Here is a 23,381-nt window from a genome sequence, read left to right on the forward strand (position 1 = left end):
GCATGCTGTTGAACCAAAGATCCCTACACCTGATATATTTTTTGGGGATCGATCTAAATTTTTGAGTTTCAAAAATAATTGTAAATTATTTTTTGCCTTGAAGCCTAACTCGTCAGGGAACTCCGCGCAGCAGGTTAAAATTGTCATCTCTTTGCTGCGTGGCGATCCCCAGGATTGGGCGTTTTCTTTGAAACCAGATGATCCTATTCTGACTAATGTGAACGCATTCTTTCAAGTTTTGGGTTGTTGTATGACGAACCTAATGCTATTGATCAGGCTGAAAAGACCCTGTTGGCATTGAACCAGGGTCGAGATTCTGCAGAGTTGTACTGTCAAAAGTTCCGAAAGTGGGCGGTCCTTACTACCTGGAATGATAATGCCTTGGCTGCTCTCTTTCGGAAGGGTTTGTCAGAAGCCGTAAAAGATACTATGGTGGGATTTCCTGTTCCCTCTGGTCTGGACGATTCTATGTCATTAGCCATTCAGGTTGATCGGCGTTTACGTGAACGCAGGATTGCACGTGAGGTGTTGCCACCGGTTGAACAGACGTCTGAACCTACGCAATATGATAGTTTTGTCTAAGGTGCAACGTCAGGAGTTCAGAAGGCGTAATAAGCTGTGTTTTTTCTGTGGAGATGCCTCGCGTATTATTTCTGTTTGTCCTAAACGAGAGAAACGCTTTGCACACACGTTTTCTGTTGGTGGTGTTCAACCTAAGTTTTTTCTGGCAATTACTCTGATCTGCTCCCTGTCCACATTTTCCGCCAAGGCTTTTGTGGATTCGGGAGCAGCTCTAAACCTAATGGACTTGGATTTTGCTAAACGTTGTGGATTTCCGATGACACCTCTGCAGACGCCTATCCCTTTGAGGGGGATTGATGCTACTCCTTTGGCTAAAAATAAACCTCAGTTTTGGACCCAGGTGGTCATGCGGTTCGCCCCAGACCATCAAGAAAATTGCAGATTTTTGGTGTTGCATGGTCTGCATGATGCCGTTGCTCTGGGGTTTCCCTGGTTGCAAATTCATAATCCAGTTTTGGATTGGAAATCTGTGTCTGTGGTGAGTTGGGGTTGTCGGTGTGCCTTTAGTGAGGCTCCGGTTTTTTCCACCTCTCCTCAGTCGCATGATGTTCCTGACTATTTGGCGGACTTTTATGATGTATTTAGTGAGAATGAGTCTGCGTCCTTGCCTCCACATAGGAGTTATGACTGTGCAATTGAACTGAGCCCGGGGTGTAAATTTCCCAAGGGTCGGCTCTTCAATTTATCTGTACCCGAGCATGAGGCTATGTGGTCCTATATTAAGGAGGCGTTGGAGAAGGGTCATATTAGACCATCCTCTTCACCCTTAGGTGCCGGTTTTTTTTTGTGGCCAAAAAGGATGGTTCTTTAAGGCCTTGTATTGATTATCGTGCCCTCAATAAAATTACTATTAAATATCAGTATCCGTTACCCCTGATTTCGGATCTATTCTCTAGAGTTAGAGGTGCTTGCTGGTTTACCAAGCTTGACCTCAGGGGGGCGTAAAATCTTATCCGCATTAAGCAGGGGGATGAATGGAAGACGGCGTTTAATACTCCGGAGGGACATTTTGAGTACCTGGTGATGCCTTTTGGGCTCACTAATGCCCCTTCTGTCTTCCAGTGCTTCATGAACGATATTTTCCGAGATTTTGTCGATAAATTTTTGATTATCTATCTGGATGATATTTTGATCTTCTCCAAGGATTGGGAGTCTCATGTGGAACATATTCGGACTGTGTTCCGGATCTTGAGGGAGAATTCCCTGTATGTCAAAGGATCGAAATGCCTTTTTGGAGTACAGAGGATTTCATTTTTGGGATTTATTTTGTCTCCGTCAACTATTGAAATGGACCCGGCCAAGGTACAGGCCATTTATGATTGGGTTCAGCCCACTTCTTTGAAGGCCCTCCAGAAGTTTTTGGGTTTTGCTAATTTTTATTGGAAATTTATAGCAAAATTTTCTAGTATTGCCAAGCCATTGACTGATCTGACTAAGAAGGGTGCTGATGTGTTGAATTGGTCTCCGGAGGCTGTTGCTTCCTTTCAGGAGCTGAAGCGAAGATTTACCTCCGCCCCGGTTTTGCGGCAACCTGATGTCTCACTCCCGTTCCAGGTAGAGGTGGATGCTTCTGAGATTAGTGCAGGAGCTGTTTTGTCCCAAAAGGATCCTGTAACATCTAAAATGAATCCCTGTGCTTACTTTTCCCGAAAGTTCTCTCCATCTGAATGTAACTATGATGTGGGGAATCGGGAACTGTTGGCCATGAAATGGGCATTTGAGGAGTGGAGACATTGGTTGGAGGGAGCTAAACATCAAGTTGTGGTCCTCACTGACCACAAGAATTTGATTTACCTAGAGTCGGCTAAACGCTTGAACCCTAGACAGGCTAGGTGGGCCTTGTTTTTTACACGTTTTGATTTTTTGGTCTCTTTTCTTCCTGGAACTAAGAATGTCAAGGCAGACGCCCTCTCTAGGAGTTTCTTTGCTGATTCTTCTGTGGTGACCAAGCCTGCTACCATCTTAGGTGAAGGGGTAGTTCTTTCTGCCATCTCGCCCGATTTGAGACTTGCTCTGCAAGAGTTCCAGGAGGACAAACCTGAGCGTTGTCCCAGTGGAAAGTTGTATGTTCCTGACCAGTGGAAGAAGGGAGTGATGTCTGAAGTTCATTGCTCTGCATTGGCCGGTCATCCAGGTATTTTTGGTACTAGAGATCTGGTGAGTCGCTCTTTTTGATGGCCCACCTTGTCTCATGATGTCAGGAATTTTGTGCAGTCCTGTGGGACTTGCTCCCAGTCTAAATCTTGTTCTCGCTCTAGTGGGTTGTTGATGCCTTTGCCGGTCCCCAGGAGGCCATGGACCCATATTTCAATGGATTTCATCTCTGATATGCCGGTCTCTCAAAGAATGACTGTTATTTGGGTGATTTGTGATAGGTTCTCTAAGATGGTTCATCTTGTACCACTCCCTAAGTTGCCATCTTCCTCTGAGTTGGTGCCCCTGTTTTTGCAACAGGTGGTTCGCTTACACGGGATTCCTGAGAACATTGTATCTGACAGAGGAGTTCAGTTTGTGTCTAGATTTTGGAGGACTTTCTGTTCCAAGCTGGGAATTCAGTTGTCCTTCTCCTCTGCTTTTCACCCTCAGACCAATGGGCAGACAGAGAGAACAAACCAGACCTTGGAGTCGTATTTGAGATGTTTTATTTCCGCTGATCAGGATGATTGGGTTTCATTTTTGCCCTTGGCCGAATTTGCTTTAAATAATAGATCTAGTTCTGCCACTTTGATGTCATCTTTTTTTTGTAACTTTGGGTTTCATCCTCGATTTTCTTCAGGGCAGGTGGAGCCTTCTGCCTGCCCAGGTGTTGACACTGTGGTGGAGAGAAAGCACCAGATCTGGGACCAAGTGGTGGATAAGTTATCTCTCTCCCAGGAAAAGGCCCAGCAGTTTTCCGATCGACATAGGACCATTGGTCCCCAGTTTAACATTGGTGATATGGTGTGGTTATCATCAAAAAATATTGCTATGAAGGTGGCTTCTCCTAAGTTTAAGCCTAGATTTATTGGACCTTACAAGATTTTGGAGATTATTAATCCGGTCTCTTTTCGTTTGGCTCTTCCTTTCACATTTAAAATCCATAATGTGTTCCATAAGTCCTTGTTGAAGAGGTTTGTTGAACCAGTTGTTCCTGGGGTGGCACCTCCAGACCCTGTATTGGTTGAAGGTAACATGGAATATGAGGTAGAGAAAATACTGGATTCCCGTCTGGCTAGACAGAGACTCCAGTATTTGGTTAAGTGGAAGGGTTATGGTCAGGAGGATAATTCCTGGGTCTCTGCCTCTGATATTCATGCCAAAAGATTGGTGCGTGCCTTTCATCGGGCTCACCCTGATCACCCTGGTGGCGTGGTTGAGGGTTCGGTGACCCCTCCTCAAGGGGGAGGTACTGTTGTGAGTTCATTCTCCCCTTCGTCACTGAGGTCTGGTGAACTCCCTATTCTGGTAAAGGAAGGTAATGAGCCTGATTATCAGGCACCTGAGCCTAATGAGGATGACTGGCTGAGTGGAGTCACGGACTGGATATAAGGCTGCCGACGCCCTTCTGCCCTGCGGGTGATTTCTCTGTGGACTTCTAGGACACCAGTCTGATTCCTGCTCCTCTAAAGCTAAGTTTTCTGCGTTGCCTGTTAGCATTTGTATTTTGTTTTCGTTTTCCTTGCTTTTCTGGATTCTGCCATTCCCTGCTGGGGTGAGCTGATTCTCCTTTTGCCGGTTGCTCTGTCTTCAGAATATTCCTGAGTACTGACATAGCTTTTTTGAAGCCTAGCGTCTTCAGGGCCTTTTTCACTGTCAGACTGTTGGCTCTTATTTTCATAGGGCTTTTCACGGATTGCAGACAGCAGCCTTCCTGTCCTTGCCTATCTAGTTAGCCTGGCCCCGTCTTTGCTCAGTCTATCTTTCTGTCTGTGTTTGTGTTTTCATCTTGCTTCACCGTCATTATATGTTGGGGGCTGCCTATTGCTTTGGGGTCTGCTCTGGGGCAGTTTAGATTTCCCCTTTCTTTAGGCCTATTTAATTCTCCGGCTGTGATCGAGGGGTCTAGGGCATCGTAGGAACCCCCCACGGCTACTGCTAGTTGTGTTGATAGGTTCAGGGGTCTGCAATCCGATAGCTGCCAACTTCTCTGGTTTTCTGGACTTAGCTAGCATTTCTGTTTTTGCCTCCTACGGTGACTCAATCACAACAATTCCCCATGAAAGATGAAAGAGTCTGTCTGGATCCCAGAAACTCACTCAGCTTTTATGAACACACACTGATTACAAGCAAACAGGTCACAGGTGAGGATGTTACCTTTAGTAGACATTCAAACCCATTTGTGTCAACTTCTGTGCATGTTATCAGGACAAAGTTGAAGGAAGGATGAATGCAGCATGTTATCAGCAAATACTGGAGGCAAATTTGCAATCATCAGCCCGGAAACTGCGCATGGGACGTACTTGGACGTTCCAACATGACAACACAAGGCCAAGTCGACCTGTCATTAGCTACAGCAGAACAAAGTGAAGGTTCTGGAGTTGCCATCTCTGTCACCTGACCTCAATATCATTTAGCCATTCTGGGGATATCTCAAGCACGCAGTTCATGCTAGACAGCCCAGGAATTTACAGGAACTGGAGGCTTTTTGCCAAGAAGAGTGGGCAGCTTTATCATCTGAGAAAATAAAGAACCTCTTCCTCAACTATCACAAAAGACCTCAAGCTGTCATTGATGTTAGACGGGGCAATAAATGGTATTAAGAAATGGGGTATGTTAACTTTTGATCAGGGTCAATTGAATGTTTTGGGTTGTCATTATGATTTAAAAAGAGAAAACACAATAGTTTGACAATAAATGGCTTCACCCAATCACTAACCATGTGTGGAGAAAAAGTTTTGGTGGTATCATTCATAGTCTCTGAAAAAAGGCCAAGAGAGCCAAAATTCTGCTGGCGTATGTAAACTTTTGAGCACAAATGTAGGTACAGTGGGTATGGAAAGTATTCAGACCCCTTTAAATTTTTCTCTTTGTTTCATTGCAGCCATTTGGTAAATTCAAAAAAGTTCATTATTTTTCTCATTAGTGTACACTCTGCACCCCATCTTGACTGAAAAAAAACAGAAATGCAGACATTTTTTCAAATGTATTAAAGAAAAACTGAAATATTATATGGTCATAAGTATTTATACCTTTTGCTCAGTATTGAGTAGAAGCACCCTTTTGAGCTAGTACAGCGATGAGTCTTCTTGGGAATGATGCAATAAGTTTTTCACACCTGGATTTGGGGATCCTCTGCCATTCTTCCTTGCAGATCCTCTCCAGCTCCGTCAGGTTGGATGGTGAACGTTGATGGACAGCCATTTTCATATCTCTCCGGAGATGTTCAATTGGGTTTAGTTCAGGGCTCTGGCTGGGCCAGTCAAGAATGGTCACAGAGTTGTTCTGAAGACTCTCATTTGTTATTTTAGCTGTGTGCTTAGGGTCATTATCTTGTTGGAAGGTAAACCTTCGGTCAAGTCTGAGGTCCAGAGCACTCTAGAAGAGGTCTTCATCCAGGATTTCTTTGTACTTGGCCGCATTCATGTTTCCTTCATTTGCTACCAGTCTTCCTGTCCCTGCAGCTAAAAAACACCCCCATAGCATGATTCTGCCATCACCATGCTTTACTGTTGGGCTTGTATTGGGCAGTTGATGAGCAGTGCCTGTTTTTTTCCACACATGCTGCTTAGAATTATCACCAAAAAGTTCTATCTTCGTCTCCTCAGACCAGAGAATCTTTTTTTTCTTATAGTCTGGGAGTCCTTCATGTGTTTTTTTTTTAGCAAACTCTATGCAGGCTTTCATATGTCTTGCATTGAGGAGAAGCTTCCGTTGGGCCTCTCTGCCATAAAGGCCTGACTAGTGGAGGGCTGCAGTGATAGTTGACTTTGTGGAACTTTCTCCCATCTCCCTACTGCATCTGTGGAGCTCAGACACAATGATCTTGGGGTTCTTCTTTACCTCTCTCACCAAGCACTTCTCCCACAATTGCTCAGTTTGGCTAGACGGCCAGGTCTAGGAATACTTCTGGTGGTCCGAAACTTCTTCCATTTAAGGATTATGGAGGCCACTGTGCTCTTAGGAACCTTGAGTACTGCAGAAGTTCTTTTGTAACCTTGGCCAGATCTGTGCCGTGCCACAATTCTGTTTCAGAGCTCCTTGGCCAGTTCCTTTGACCTCATGATTCTCATTTGGTCTGATGTTCACTGTGAGCTGTGAGGTCTTACATAGACATATAATAGAATACATCTGATTATCCCAATGTCATGTGACGTTTCGGTCTACAACTCAGACCTTCCTCAGACTGGGAAGAAAGACAAAAAAAAGTGTACAAAAAGACAATTAAAAACATAGAAAACCCGTAGTACATCCGCATCAATTTTACAAGAGCCGACGGAAAATAAAAAACATCACAAGATACGGAAAAAAACATACTTCAAGAATCACCAAAGAACACAAGTTTCAACTTTAAAAATTAATGATACAACTTAATATTCAGTAGCGTACAAGAAAATTCTCATTTATAATGGAAATATCAAACGAATGTAAACATAAGAGAATATAAGTGAATAAATGGTACCTAGAGGCATGGAGGTATACATAAACATGGAAAATCCATGAAAGACAGCCACGAGAATTATTCTCTGTAGAGATAAATAAGAATATTAATGAGAATAAGGGGATAACAAAACCAAAAGAATGGAGAAAAATGAAAAAAATGAATGAAAATGAGAATAAATTGTGTAAAACGAAAAAAATGAAGAAAAAAGTAAAAAAGAAAGGAAAAAAAGGAAGAAAAAAGGATTAAAAAAATGAAAAAGAAGGGGAAAGAAGGGAAAAAGGGAGAAATTAATTAAAAAGCAAGGGTAAAAAAAGGGAAAAAATAAAAAATAAAAAAAAGTGAATTTTTAAAAAAAAATGAAAAAACGAAAAATGGAAAAAAAGGAAAAAAAAAAGGAAAAATTAAGTAAATGAAAGAAAAAAGTACAAATAAGGTAAGATGAAGAAGAAGAAGAAGAAGAAGAATTTGATTCCATTAAATCTTGCATTAAAGAGAATCTGGACTCTTTCCATTCAGAGACGGAAAAAAGAATACAGAATAGAGTGTACAGATGGCGTGGCTCCATGGCTCCATTCAGAACGAACTACAGAGGATACAGATTCACAGATGACTCCTCGGTGTTGAGTTCGGACAACAAAGGAACAGACAAACACAAATCTTCTTTTTTAGGCCAAGGCACGAGACATTACCCAAGAAAAGGACAAGGAGGGGAGGGCAATGCCTCAGAAATCAGGTGTCACACGATGAACATGAGGTCACAGGTACTAACTCCAATTTGGTAATTAGTATTTCATCCAAAACACTTTATCATACACAGCTACGACTATTACAGAGAGGCCTATCATTTTCCTTACTTACAAATTCAACACTTTTCAGTTAGACCTTGACCTCCAGAGGTTTTATAGAAACTTCAGATTGAAAGCCTTTCATAACCAAACAACTCCATGTAGGTCTGATAATCCAATGACCCCAATCAATCTACCAAATTTAGGCCTAAAGGTACAAAGCCATTTTAATCCTCCTAAAAATAGTCTACCAGTTGAGACTTTTATTTCACTCTTTGACAGAGAGGTCAATGAGTTTACCAAACAGATTTCAACGGGTGAACTATTCTTGCAGTCTAATATGAATAAAGACGAACATAAAGCACTCCAGTCTTTATTAACAGATAAAGACCATAATTATAAATGCGGCGCCCCTGAGGCTTCAGTCGCCATAGAGGTACTGCACCTTTCCCTAAGGTGTGGTGCCCCACCATCCAGGTAAGGTGGGAACTCCTTTCCACACTCCAACACCTGCATCCCACACACAGGATAGTTCAGTGGGCCACCTAGCAGCTTCAGGCTGGGGGTAGCAGAGTACCCTTCGTGGAACCCTACTTCGTAACACAAGATGTGCTGGGAGGCGGGTGGAGCTAGATGACATAAAAGAGTGGGAAGAGTGAGGACAAGGAGAGAGTTGGTTAGCGAGAGGAGAAGGAGATGGATGTTTGAAGGACGTGCTGCAGCAGGTCCCAGTGATCTGGGCTGCTGGCACGGGGAAAGGCAGAGAAGGAGACCGACAAGTCTGACAACCTAACCTTCCATAAGAAAGAACAGTTCGGAACGAAGGAGACAGAAGGACGGTGGGAAGCAGGTTGAGAAAGAGAGATAACCCTTCCAGTCCAGAGCGCAAAGGCCGGGGCCCGGTCCCCGAGGTTGATCGGATCTTTCATATCCAGCAACAGACACCGGTGGAGTAGTGAGCCGCTAACGCCTTACTCCCCTCATAGACTTGGGACACAACAGCACTTGGATAGTGAGCCAGGACTCCTGAGTAAGGAGTCCCCGATAGAGGCTACAGCTGTCTGTCATACAAGTAAGGGTCATAGGAACCCGAGATAAGAGGCACTCCAGGGAACCACGGTACTGGGGTACTTCACACTACAAGGTGCGTTAGAGGAGACGTTCAGTAAGGTACATTTTGGCGGAGTGTTGGAGGGGAAAACCCTATCTTGCCTGGAGGTTGGCTGGGGCCCTGACCCGGAGAACACGGCGCGAAGGCAGGCGTTTGTGTGAACTGCAAACAGTGAGTAAAGCTTTGGAACCGCATGCTGGTGTCCTCCAGTTATTCTAACACAGCTACATCTGAATACCGACACTCGCATCACCCGCGTCTCCCCGCCATTGCTTCCTTTACACTGCCCTGGGACCACAGCTCTACCTGTGGAGAGCTTTACCACCTATGCTGCATACACCATCGGTCCCAGCGGATCTGCACGCAGCGTTGGCTTAACATCACACTTGCCAAAAACCACAGGTGGCGTCACAAACTATTCTACCATTAACTACATCACCCCATTGCTTGGGCGCCCAGGGCCACGGACCGGGTCACCGCCGCTGTGACACATCCCCCTGGCACCGGCCCGGTACCGAGTACCCCACAGCCCTGGGACGGAGGGCGACCCAATTTTGGCGTCACGAACAGGATGACGAGACCCGATGCCATCGGGTTCGTGTGCCTAGGATTTGTTGAACTTTGACTTTTTGAAAATGTGCAGAAGACCAAATTTAATAGACTGTGACATGAATCTTAAAAATGGCCACTGGCGTGGAGAAGAAGGGCGTGAGGAGATGGGAGGTCCTAAGAAAAGACCGCGAAGAGTATTGGGCCTTCCCTGCCTGAATTACTATGTGACTGATGCATGGCCCACCCCCCGAGGGGTTCGCATACTGGCTTGGTATCGAGGCGCTGGAAGAAGACGCTGTCCCCGGAAGGAGGGGCAGAGGAAGCCAGTGGCGAGAAGGAGGCCGGAGCAAGAAGAACGCCAGAACGTCATTTTGGGAAGCAAGGGAAGGAGGCCTGCGGAGCGTGGGGAAGTGCAAACCCCCGGTGCCATGGCTGATGGCTCCAACCCTGAAACCGGTGTGATTTGCCGACAACTACAGGACGAGATTACGGAACTGACTACCCGTCTGCAGCTAAGAAGGGAAACGCTGGAGAAGCTGAGACGGCATCGCGCCCCGGCAGGGCTTACACCTGCGGTACCCAGTTCACCGGTACCCGCGGCTACTGAATCGGACTGCCCCGGGAGGCACTGACCTACACTTCTACCCTGACCATGCGGCTGAGAACCACCGGCCCGGAGAAGTTACCGCAGGACCCGGGAGTGGAAGCGGAGTTCCCTTCCGGACCTGACGCAGCTGCGCAGGTTCCCGCAGAGACCCCTGCGGACCCGGAGCTATCATCCGCTCCACCATCACCGGCACCGGAACAGAGGCCGCACCGCCGGGAGGCCCCAGGTATGTCAGATGCCCCTCCACCTGGGAAGGCCCTGGGGTGCCCTACAGTTGCAGCGACTGGCCAGGTTGTGCTAGACCTGGTTTGGGACCGGGAAGCCAGTCCCCAGGAGGAGACGCCGGAACCCCCAACGGTGGTACCGCAGGCCCCAGCAGGCCACCGCAGGTCCTTGGAGGAGGAGGAAGAGAGAGAGACCCATTGCCAAGCCACCATTAAACAGCTAGCGGCTGAGTACCTGGAGAGGGAACAGCGGAGGTTGGCTGTGCTGGGCCCGGATTTGAGCAGAAAAGAGAGTGCCTGTGCTGGGCATTACGGTTCCCAGGATGAGGCTGGATAGGGGCAGGTCCTCAATGTTAATCAAGAGCGGGTGTTCGGATTTATTGCAGACCCCAAGAGGATAAGTGATTTATTCTTCAACAGGAAAGACGTTGAATCCCACCTGCACAAATGACACCCCGACAGAAATCTGCAGCCTGGGGAGTATGTGACTTTTACCCGCCATGAGGGGCTCAGGAGATGGTATGCCCTGAATGTACGCTGTATCCCTACAGAATTTATTGAGAGGTACCTGCCAGCAAGACCAGTCAATGCCCCTCCACCAACAGCTACCACCCAAACCGCCCAGGTACCTACTCCCAGGATGCATACTACACCTGTATCAACTCCAGTTCGGCAGCCTAAGAAAAAGATCTCCGGTTTGACATCTTGGGAAGAGGCCTACCTGAAGATGGCCAATGATTATCTTGAGTCCCGTCCCAGAACCCCAGGAGGGGATCACCAGTAAAGAAAAGAAAGAAGAAATATACAAATCTCGTTACCCAGGAGGGTCAGTTGCACCAGTTGTGCCTTTATCTTTTGTTCATCATGTTGCCCAGTTTTTGATTGGCAGCGTTGTTTTGAAATTGACCTGTGGAGAGCATAGACGCTGATTGGTCCAAAACTTTGCCTGTAAATAGTTTGCTCCCCTTTGGGTGCTCTCTCTTGGTTTTTCATATAGAACCCTTTGCGAAGATAATGTTTACATATGGACACTTTGTGAAAATTTTTGAATGGACACTTTTCGAAGAATGATGTCTACCTCAGAGGACACTGCAAGAGATCCCGGCTGGGAGCAGTGTTCAGCACTTTGCAAGAATCCTTGAATGTTTTATGATAAAGTATTTGATAATGTTGTGTTTTATGAAAAGTAAATGTCTTTTATAGAATGTTTGATACAGAGAATTAAGGAAAGTTTTGAGATAGAATGTGATACAGGAAAGATGTATATCTTTGTACCGTGTTAGCCAGTAGATAGAAAAATATTCAGAATTGAGAGATAGAATGTGAGAATTGAATAAAGAATAAAGAATTGAAAGTGACAGGCCAAGTATAGGTGGTCAGTGTCTTGCGTCCAGAAGACAGAAGAATAATTGACAGAAATAAATAAAGAAAATGTGTGGAGTATAGCACTTTGAATTAAGAATTGCACTTGAAGTAAAATTTTTGATACTGAGATAGGAAGTTAGCCTGTTTGTAACGTTTAAGAAATGTGCCTCCTACGTTAGGAAGATTAGATAAGTATTGTTAACCAGCATTTAAAAACTTTTTTGTGTTCCTGTACTGTTAATCTTGTGTCTTGCAGCCTGTGGACGTGCTGTGTTTAACGGGGGGGTATGTGGTGCCCCTGAGGCTTCAGTCGCCACAGAGGTACTGCACCTTCCCCTAAGGTGTGGTGCCCCACCATCCAGGTAAGGTGGGAACTCCTTTCAACACTCCAACACCTGCATCCCACACACAGGAAAGTTCAGTGGGCCACCTAGCAGCTTCAGGCTGGGGGTAGCAGAGCACCCTTCGTGGAACCCTACTTGGTAACACGAGATGTGCTGGGAGGCGGGTGGAGCTAGATGACATAAAAGAGTGGGAAGAGTGAGGACAAGGAGAGAGTTGGTTGCGAGAGGAGAAGGAGATGGATGTTTGAAGGACGTGCTGCAGCAGGTCCCAGTGATCTGGGCTGCTGGCACGGGGAAAGGCAGAGAAGGAGACCGACAAGTCTGAAAACCTAACCTTCCATAAGAAAGAACAGTTCGGAACGAAGAATACAGAAGGACGGTGGGAAGCAGGTTGAGAAAGAAAGGGGAAAGGGGAACTGCTACCTTGGATCTAATCCTTATAAACAGGGAGGAAATGGTTGAGGAGGTAAAAGTGGCTGGGACCCTAGGAGGTAGCGACCATGCTATTTTAGAATTTTGGATTACTAGAGGTGGAAGACCTGTGAAGACTCAGACGTCAAGGTTAGATTTCAGAAAGGCAGATTTTAAGGGATTCAGAAAGAGAATTGGAGGGATCCAATGGCTGGATATCCTTAAAGACAAAAATGTCCAGGAAGGATGGGAAATCTTGAAAAATGAAATTCTCAAAGCACAGTTGTTAACAATTCTGAAAAGAGGGAAGAATAGGAAGCATTTAAGGAAACCAGGATGGATGAACACAGAACTTAAGCACATGCTAAAAAGGAAGAAAAAAATGTTTATAAAATGGAAAGAGGGAGGCATATCTAAAGAAGAATATAATGCTGTCTGCAGAACCTGCAGGGCACAAATCAGATTAGCTAAAGCTGAAAATGAACTGAGGCTTGCAAGAGATGTCAAAAGCAATAATAAAGGATTTTGGGGATATGTCAAAAGTAAAAGAAAAGTCAAAGATGCTATAGGATTTTTACAGGATGAAAATGATGAAATGGTAAGACAGGATGTTGAGAAGGCTGAACTTTTAAATTCCTATTTTGCATCTGTTTTCTCTCAGAAAGGAAATGCAAAATCAACTGTTATTCACTGTCCTATTAAGGGAATAGAAGAATCCAGGATATCTATAAACAGAAAGATAGTGAGGAAACACTTAGCTAACCTAAATGAATTCAAGTCTCCAGGTCCAGATGAATTACACCCCAGAGTACTGAAGGAGATAGCAGAAGAAATTTTTGAACCCCTCTCCATAATCTTTGAAAATTCTTGGAGAACAGGAGAAGTGCCAGAAGACTGGAGAAGAGCAAATGTTGTTCCTATCTTCAAAAAGGGGAAGAAGGTGGACCCAGGCAACTATAGGCCGGTGAGTCTGACTTCTATACCAGGAAAGATCTTTGAACAAATTATTAAACAACATGTATGTCAATACCTGGATAAGAATGAAGTGATTAAACAGAGTCAGCATGGGTTTCTAACTAATAAGTCATGTCAGACTAACTTAATATCCTTCTATGACGGTATCACTGATTGGGTGGATCAAGGAAATGCTGTAGATATAGTATATCTTGACTTCAGCAAAGCATTTGACAAAGTCTCTCATACAATCCTTATTGAAAAAATGACTAAGTATGGAATGGACAAGGCAACTGTTAGGTGGATTCATAACTGGCTTAGTGATCGGACCCAAAGAGTGGTCGTAAATGGCTGCACATCCAGTTGGAAGAATGTCTCAAGTGGGGTACCACAGGGCTCTGTCCTGGGCCCTGTATTGTTCAACATCTTTATCAACGATTTAGATGAAGGAATTGAGGGTAAACTGATTAAATTTGCTGATGACACAAAGCTAGGAGGGATAGCTAATACTAGAGAAGAGAGAGAGAGGATTCAAAAAGATTTCAATAAACTGGAGAAGTGGGCAGCAACTAACAGAATGGTTTTTAACGGAGAAATGCAAAGTACTACATCTGGGCAATAAAAATGAAAAAAACATATATAGAATGGGAGGAATAGGGCTAAGTGACAGCACATGTGAAAAAGACTTGGGTATACTAATAGATCACAGACTGAATATGAGTCAACAGTGTGATGCAGCAGCAAAAAAGGCAAATGCAATTCTAGGATGTATTAACAGAAGCATACAGTTTAGATCACGTGAAGTCATTATTTCCCTCTACTCCTCTTTGGTCAGACCTCATCTGGAATATTGTGTCCAGTTTTGGGCACCACATTTTAAAAAAGACATCAACAAACTGGAGCAAGTTCAGAAAAGAGCGACCAGAATGGTGACCGGTCTGCAAACCCTGTCTTATGAGGAAAGGTTGCAGGATTTGGGAATGTTTAGTTTGCAAAAGAGAAGACTGAGAGGAGACTTAATAGCTGTCTACAAATATCTAAAGGGCTGTCACATTGTAGAAGGATCAACTTTATTCTCATTTGCACAAGGAAAGACTAGAAGCAATGGGATGAAACTGAATGGGAAGAGACACAGATTAGATATTAGAAAAAACTTTTTGACAGTTAGAGTGATCAATGAGTGGAACAGGCTGCCACGAGAAGTGGTGAGTTCTCCTTCAATGGAAGTCTTCAAACAGAGGCTGGACAGACATCTGACTGGGATGATTTAGCGAATCCTGCTTTGAGCAGGGGGTTGGACCAGATGGCCCAGGAGGTCCCTTCCAACTCTACGATTCTATGATTCTATGATTCTATAAGAGAGATAACCCTTCCAGTCCAGAGCGCAAAGGCCGGGGCCCGGTCCCCGAGGTTGATCGGATCTTTCATATCCAGCAACAGACACCGGTGGAGTAGTGAGCCGCTAACGCCTTACTCCCCTCATAGACTTGGGACACAACAGCACATGGATAGTGAGCCAGGACTCCTGAGTAAGGAGTCCCCGATAGAGGCTACAGCTGTCTGTCATACAAGTAAGGGTCATAGGAACCCGAGTTATGAGGCACTCCAGGGAACCACGGTACTGGGGTACTTCACACTGCAAGGCGCGTTAGAGGAGACGTTCAGTATGGTACATGTTGGCGGAACGTTGGAGGGGAAAACCCTATCTTGCCTGGAGGTTGGCTGGAGCCCTGACCCGGAGAACACTGCACGGAGGCAGGCGTTTGTGTGAACTGCAAACAGTGAGTAAAGCTTTGGAACCGCATGCCCTGGTGTCCTCCAGTTATTCTAACACCGCTACATCTGAATACCGACACTCGCATCACCCTCGTCTCCCTGCCATTGCTTCCTTTACATTGCCATGGGACCACAGCTCTACCTGTGGAGAGCTTTACCACCTATGCTGCATGCACTCTCGGTCCCAGTGGATCTGCACGCAGCGTTGGCTTAACATCACACTTGCCGAAAACCACAGGTGGCGTCACAAACTATTCTACCATTAACTACATCACCCCATTGCTTGGGCTCCCAGGGCCACGGACCGGGTCACCACCGCTGTGATACATCCCCCTTGCACCGGCCCGGTACCGAGTACCCCACAGCCCTGGGACGGAGGGCGACCCATAAAACCGGCAGATAAAGGAGGCGCTATGGTCATTATGGACCTTTCCAAGTACCAAAATGAAATTTTGGCACAACTTCAAAATAAGGATATATCTACCTTTACCTCATAATCCCACGATTTCCATTAGGGCTAAGATTAATTACACTCTGGAACAAGCAGTCCTGTCGGATATCATTGACAAAAAAAACTCAGGAGTTTCTTATCAAATCAGACCCAATCATACCAGTTTTTTACACTCTCCCGAAGATACATGAACGACTTGAGACCCCCCCCCCCGGGGAGACCTATAGAGGCATCTACAGATTCTATCTTGTCACCTTTATCAATTCTGCTAGAGAAGATCCTCACCCCTTTAATTAGAAACACACCATCTTTCATTTTGGACAACGAGACCTTTCTGAATAAAATTAAACACATGGGTCCATTACCAGGGGAAACAATTTGTCACACTGGACATGAATAATCTGGACACGTCAATAAAACATGACAAAGGGATACAGGCCACCAGGATTCTATTAGAAGAATCTAATTTTGAATTACCAGTTAAAAAATCTATCCCCTTCCCACAGTTCCAGAGAGTTAGGAGAATTGTAAGCAACCCGTGAACAATGACTGGACGAAATGCAGGCAAAATTTCAGCAGAGGGGTTATCCTGAAAAATTATTACATAATTGCCGTAATAGATCCATATCTCCACGTATAACTGATACAGCAAAAACGATACCATTTGTACACACCTTTCATCCGTTTTTCTATAGGTTACACCACAAGCATTGGCCTCTTTTACAAACAAGTTATCCTGAAATACCTGAGCTCAGTGTGCCGTTTTTACCTTGTTTTAGGAGACCAAGTAATTTAAAAAAAAACTGGTCAGAGCAGATATAGGATCATCCCAGAAAACAACTAAACAGTTGTTTCTCCAGACACCCAAAAGGGGCCCTTATCCGTGCCTCCAATGTGCTCAGTGTTCTAACGTACTCAAAGGTGACAAGTTTTCCCATCCTTGTAATGGTTCGGACATTCCCATGAAAGGTTTTTTTACCTGTGATTCCAGATTTGTAGTCTATGCAATTAAGTGTACATGTAGGAAAGTCTATGTGGGAGAAGCCACTCAGGCGGTCAAAGATTGCATCTCCCAACATAAACATGACATTATATGCAGAAAACACCATTTACCCATCCCTTTTCACTTCCATAATGCGGGTCATACTATTGCTCAACTAAGGTTTCTTGTTCTAGAGCAAATACAGCAAAACAGGAGAGGGGGAACTGGGTTAGGTAACTCAAGCTTAGGTAGGTTTTCTGGATTCACCATCTACAAAGTATGGAGCCAAGAGGTCTCAATAGAGAATATGATATAACTAGATTATGGCCCGATGCTATCGCATCGGGAGGATGCGATAGCATCACACCTCTTGCCATGTTAACCCTCAACACACACTCCTCAACACACACTCCTCTCACCTTTCACCATCTCCACTCACTCTTTCACTCCACATACGACCCCTTCTCTCACTCCGTCTCTCATACTCACGCTGTCATCGCCGCTGCTCCACGATCCCCGACATCTTCTTCCGCCGGCGCCATCCTGGATCCAGACATTGCCCATGCCGGCGACATGTTCTTGCGGCGACGCCATCTTGAGTATCGTGAAATCCCGCGATAGTCAAGATAGCGTCGCCGGAAGAACATGTCGCCGGCGTGGATGACGTCGGGATCCAAAATGGCGTCGGCGAAATCTCGTGAGTTTTCGCCGACGCCATTTTGGATCCCGACGTCATCCTCGCCGGCGACATGTTCTTGCGGCGACGCCATCTTGACTATCGCGGGATTTCGCCGATCCAAAATGGCGTCGCCGCAAGAGTTAGGGGATTCGTGTGTGAGACGGCGTTTATAAGCCTTAATCTTGTCAAGTCGATGCTGTTTTTCCTCAGGAGTCTCATTAGCACGGCGTTGTTTTTGTCGTAGTGCTAAAGCTGCTTTCCTTTCACTGGCATTGGCATACTGTGCATCGGTATTGAATGGTGGTATTGATAGGGCAGAAACAGATTGCTGATTAGTTATGTCAGTGAACGGCATATGGGATGAAGTGTAGCAGTAAATTGTTCCACATGCTGATGTGGAAGCATCCTGTTGTGAGTCTAATAATAATGATGAGGAAGAGGCCGTCTGTTGTCGGCGGTGACGGCGTGCAGAGGCTTCTTCAGCCAATCTTATGGATTTAGAGTTAGGGGATTCGTGTGTGAGGCGACGGCGTTTATAAGCCTTAATCTTCTCAAGGCGATGGTGTTTTTCCTCAGGAGTCTCATTAGCACGGCGTTGTTTTTGTCGTAGTGCTAAAGCTGCTTTCCTTTCACTGGCATTGGCATACTTTTTGTTATGACTCATGTTGGCACAGGCGAGATTTCGCCGACGCCATCTTTTTGGATCCCGATGTCGTCCACGCCAGCGACATGTTGTTGCGGCGACGCCATCTTAAATATCGCGTGATTTCACGAAATCCAAGATGGCGTCCCGCAAGAACATGTCGGCGGCCTGGAGAACGTCTGGATCCTGGATCGCGGCGGCGGAAGAAGATGTCGGGGCAGCGACGATGACGGTGTGAGTATGAGAAACGGAGTGAGAGAAAGGAACGTATGTGGAGTGAAAGAGTGAGTGGACATGAGTGGAGGTGAAAGGTGAGAGGAGTGTGTGTTGAGGCGGTGTGGTGTGTTGAGGGTTAACGTGTGTGTGGTGACGTCACCGGTTACAACTGGACGGAAGTTGTTACAACCGGAAGCTGGTTAGGGCATTTATTATTATAGATCAGTCTATTTTGATATGTTTTTTGTTTTTTTTGGCAATTTATTGACTATTGTTTTCTTTCTCTCTCTCTAGCATGTTACGTTGCGTACTTGATTTGTCATGTTAAAAGATGTATGGAGAAGTATGGTTATTTTTATTTTTTATTTAATTTTTAATTCATTTTTTTATTTTTTGTTATTTATTTACTTTCTTATTTTTTATTTTTTAATTTTTATCAGTTATTATTTTCCTTTTTTTCTCCATATCCCTTTCATTCACTTCATCCAATTTTTCTTTTTTGTCCATTCATCCTTTACATTATATTCCTTTCTTTCATTTCATCGCTCCCATCAGTTATCTTCTCCCTTCCCCCCCTTTTTTTACTGCCCCCCTTTTTTTACTGCAGTTTTTTCTTTTTATGGCCATCATACTGTGTGCACACAAGTCAGTACTACAGCGCTTTCCTCCTTTATATGGCCTCAGTGATTCTATGCTATTTCAACTTCAGTGACGTGCTATGTAGCAACGTCACTTCTGGTCCCTTTCTAGCTTGCGGTCCATTTGAACACCATTAGTGTTCCACCGCAACGTTACTTCCGGCATTGCATTCCCGGTGTGACGTAACTCATTGCATTCACCTCCGGTATTTAGAGCACCGACATGCCTCACAGGACGCTTGACCATGGGGCACCCAAGCCTCCTTTACAGCGCTGCGTGTACACTGGATTATGTTCCTACAGGTAATAACTCCAAGCAATTTTGTCGGTCCACAAGTCTATCCACATGCTTTCTATATTGGGCTGCTTCTTACCGCTATACCTTGATCTTTACAGGGACTTCCTCCCTTGGTCCCAAGACACTGATTTCCATAAGGGTAAGACTTTATTTAGTACTATGCATTTCCACATATATTGCTATTAGCAATTACTTTTCATTTATACTAGCTATCCGCATTTTTTTTCATATTTCCTACATATCTTTTACATATTGATTATTCATCTTTCCTTATTTGTACTTTCTTTTTTCTTTCATTTATTTAATTTTTCCTTTTTTTTCCTTTTTTTCATTTTTTTTATTTTTTTTTCCATTTTTTCTTTTTTCCTTTTCCCTTGTTTTTTTTCCCCCTTTTTTTCCTTTTTTTTCTTCCTTTTTCCTTCCTTTTTTTTCTTTTTTCCTTTTTCCTTTTTTTCTTAATTTTTTTCGTTTTCACACAATTTATTCTCATTTTCATTCATTTTTTTCATTTTTCTCCATTCTTTTGGTTTTGTTATCCCCTTATTCTCATTAATATTTTTATTTATCTCTACAGAGAATAATTCTTGTGGCTGTCTTTCATGGATTTTCCATGTTTATGTATACCTCCATGCCTCTAGGTACCATTTATTAGCTTAGATTTTCTTATGTTTACATTCGTTTGATATTTCCATTATAAATGAGACTTTTCTTGTACGCTACTGAATAATATGTTGCATTTTAAACACTGTATCATATGTGAAGTTTGAAACTTGTGTTCTTTGGTGATTCTTTGGTATGTTTTTTTCCTTATCTTGTGATGTTTTTTATTTTACGTTGGCTCTTGTAAAATTGATGCAGATGGCCTATGGGTTTTCCATGTTTTTAATTGTCTTTTTATACACTTTTTCGTCTTTCTTCCCAGTCTGGGGAAGGTCTGAGTTGTAGACTGAAAACATGACATTGGGATAATCAGATGTACATATAAAATTTTCTGCACATACTTCTCTTTGAGTGCTGGAACTTCTTGTATTATATGATTTGAGGAGTGGTATCCTTTTCCGTGCACCTTGAACCAACGGAGTGACGTGTACCCTATCTCCGTCTTACATAGACAGGTGTGTGCCTTTACAAATCAAGTCCTATCAGTTTAATTAAACACAACTGGACTCCAATGAAGGAATAGAATCATCTCAAGGAGGATCACAAGAAAATTGAGAGCATGTGACTTACATATGAGTGTCTGAGCAAAGGTTCTGAATACTTTTGACCATGTGATATTTCAGTTTTCTTTTTTTTTAATAAATTTGCAAAAATTTCTGCATTTCTGTTTTTTTCAGTCAAGATGGGGTGCAGAGTGTATATTAATGAGAAAAAAATGAACTTTATTGAATTTTCCAAATGGCTGCAATGAAACAAAGAGTGAAAAATGTAAAGGTGTCTGAACATTTTCCGTACCCACTGTATCTCCTTATTAGGCGACTGTTAATAGCCATCAGGAGTCAGGACTATTAATGATTCATTGCAGTATCTATTTCCATAGTGTGGCCGCGGACCACTACTTTTTGCACATCATGAACCAACTACAAGCAATTGCTTTTAAAATAGGTAACCGGCTGCCTTCTCAACATGTTTCACCATTAGGCCTGTTTCACATTTCCTTTTGTTGCCATCAGTCAAAATCCGTCATTTTGCAAAAAAATCCGGATCCGCCTTTTTTTGATGGATCCCTTTTTAATCCCATTGACTTGCAATAGCGGCGGATTTTGACGGATGGTCATCCGTTGGAACCATTTTTTGACGGATCTGCCATAATTTTGGCGTCCGCTGTCTTGAGTGGATGGACACTGAAACGTGTTTTGTTTTTGTCAGCGTCAAAGCAGCGGATAGCAATGGACCGCTGCTATCCACCATTCGTTATAATGGTCGTCTATGGGCGGCGGATCCGTTGCCAACCGTTAATTGACGGAATCCGGCAACGGATCCGCTTTTTTACACTGAGCATGCCCGAAAGAATTTCCTTGCCTGAAATTTAACCCCAAATTCCGTTCTGGCGGCGGAAAATTCTCTCTCTCCTTTTTCCAAAACTCATGTTCCTTTAAATTTCAGTCACTAACTGCTAAAGTGGATCCGTCAAAAAAACGGATCCGGTGGCATCCGTTTGTGCCACAACGGAAACGGATCCGTTTTTTTCACAACCTGGCGGATTTTGACTGACGTCAAATAACTGAAATGTGAAACAGGCCTTACTGGCATCTTCATTCCCCTGAAGGAAAAATACTCACACATCAGAGAAATGAGTGTATCATTTGGTTCTGGCATCCCAACATGCGTTTCAATATTGCTTTGCCAGGAGGTGTGAGTACTTTTCGTCTACTTCTTTAGTATCATGTCATGTAATGATGATTATCTTGTAAGATCTATATAATTTTCCAGGATAAAGTAAGGATAATTATATGTGCTAGGATGTTCCTATGATATTTAATTAATTCTAGTTTTTAAATTCAATAAACATTGTATTTTTTAAGAGCCTATATGCACCTATTTGTTTTTCTCTTGGAGGTATTCATAGTTAGTGGTGTGTCTCCAGTTACGATTAATTGTTTTGGAAACTTTTTGCTCCTATTTGATGTTAGTCATTGTTATAATATAAGTAGAAGGTCCAGAATGTATTCATAGCATCAGTGTACAAAACATAGCCGATTAATCTACTCTATGATTATAACAGATATCACTATGGCCCTGGTACACTTGCTTGAATAGTGCAAAGTGAAAGTTTGAATTCCTTGTCCATCCACCCCGACGCGCATTTCATCCTGCTTCCTCAGGAATTTATATTTCACTTCTTTAACCTTGTGTATGTAATGATACATATACATACATAACAGAGTACTGATATATTAATATTAGTGATCTGTCTACCATTAAAATTTAAAATAAGTCCTTCTGCTGAGACCTCAGGAATTAGAGCCACTTTCAGGTCACAGATAGTGCAGTGTGATCTGGAGAGCCTGAATTGCCATTGTGTGACTCAGAAGAGGAATGGAGCGGTGCTAAATACCAGAAAAAATTGAGATCAGCAAGTATATTAACACACCGACACTATGCACACAGGAATTAAAAAAAATTACCGAATTGCTTCTTTAAATTGAAATTAAAGAAATTGATGCAAAACAAGGGGCGCTCCTTTATTTCTAATAATTAGATAATGCGTGGTGTCACTTCTCAGTCACATGGCGTTATGTCACGTGACTGCTGCTATCCAATCAACAGCCGCTGACTGGCTACAGCCCTTACTATTCCATGAAAGCTCATTTTCATACTTATCACATTTTTGTGCAATTTCCAAGATTTTTAGGTTATGTGCACACGTTGCAGATTTGGCTGTGGATCCGCAGCGGATTTGGCCCTGCAGATCCACAGCAGTTTTCCATGCGGTGTACAGTACCATATAACCCTGTGGAAAACCAAATCCGCTGTGCACATGCTGCGGAAAATTCTGTGCAGATTTGCTGAGGTTTATTTTCCGCAGCATGTCAATTCTTTGTGCGGAATCCGCAGCGTTTTTACACCTCTTCCATTATAGAAATCCGCAGGTGTAAAAACGCAAGCGAAATCCGCACAAAATCTGCAGAAATTCCGCAGGAAATCTGCACTAAATCCACAGGTAATATGCAGGTAATTTCACCTGTGGATTTAGGAAAATCCACGTGGAAAAATCCGCACTGGAATCCGCAACTTGTGCACATACCCTTAGAGCTGACTCAATCCATAATGTATCTGGAATCTGTGTTTATTGACCTTCAATAGCTATAGAAGTTAAACAATAGACGTCGTGACAACCTATGTCTCATAATGTAATATAAAAATAATGTGTGGTATAGATGTGATAATAACCAGTCCACAAAGGTTCTGTGACTGCCCAATGCCAGCGACATTGTGCTGACCAGGAGGAGTTTGTATGGTTTTATGAACTTTATGAAGAAGCACTTGGCTCAAAATAAGTTAGGTGTATTCTATGCTGTGCATGTGCCCTGCCTGCCTGCAAGGGCCCCCCTCCATCTCTGGTCCCCAGGTGCAGCTGCACTGGCGGTATGTCCGCCCCTTGGTCTGGTTATACTTTAGCTTCTTATCAAGTATAGATAATGTTTGCTTTTGACTAACTTGCCTGAGATAAATCCTTCTG

The sequence above is a fragment of the Dendrobates tinctorius genome, unplaced genomic scaffold (assembly GCF_039654945.1).
Source record: "Dendrobates tinctorius isolate UK_male_01 unplaced genomic scaffold, ASM3965494v1 ptg000015l, whole genome shotgun sequence".
In the NCBI taxonomy this organism is placed as follows: Eukaryota; Metazoa; Chordata; class Amphibia; order Anura; family Dendrobatidae; genus Dendrobates; species Dendrobates tinctorius.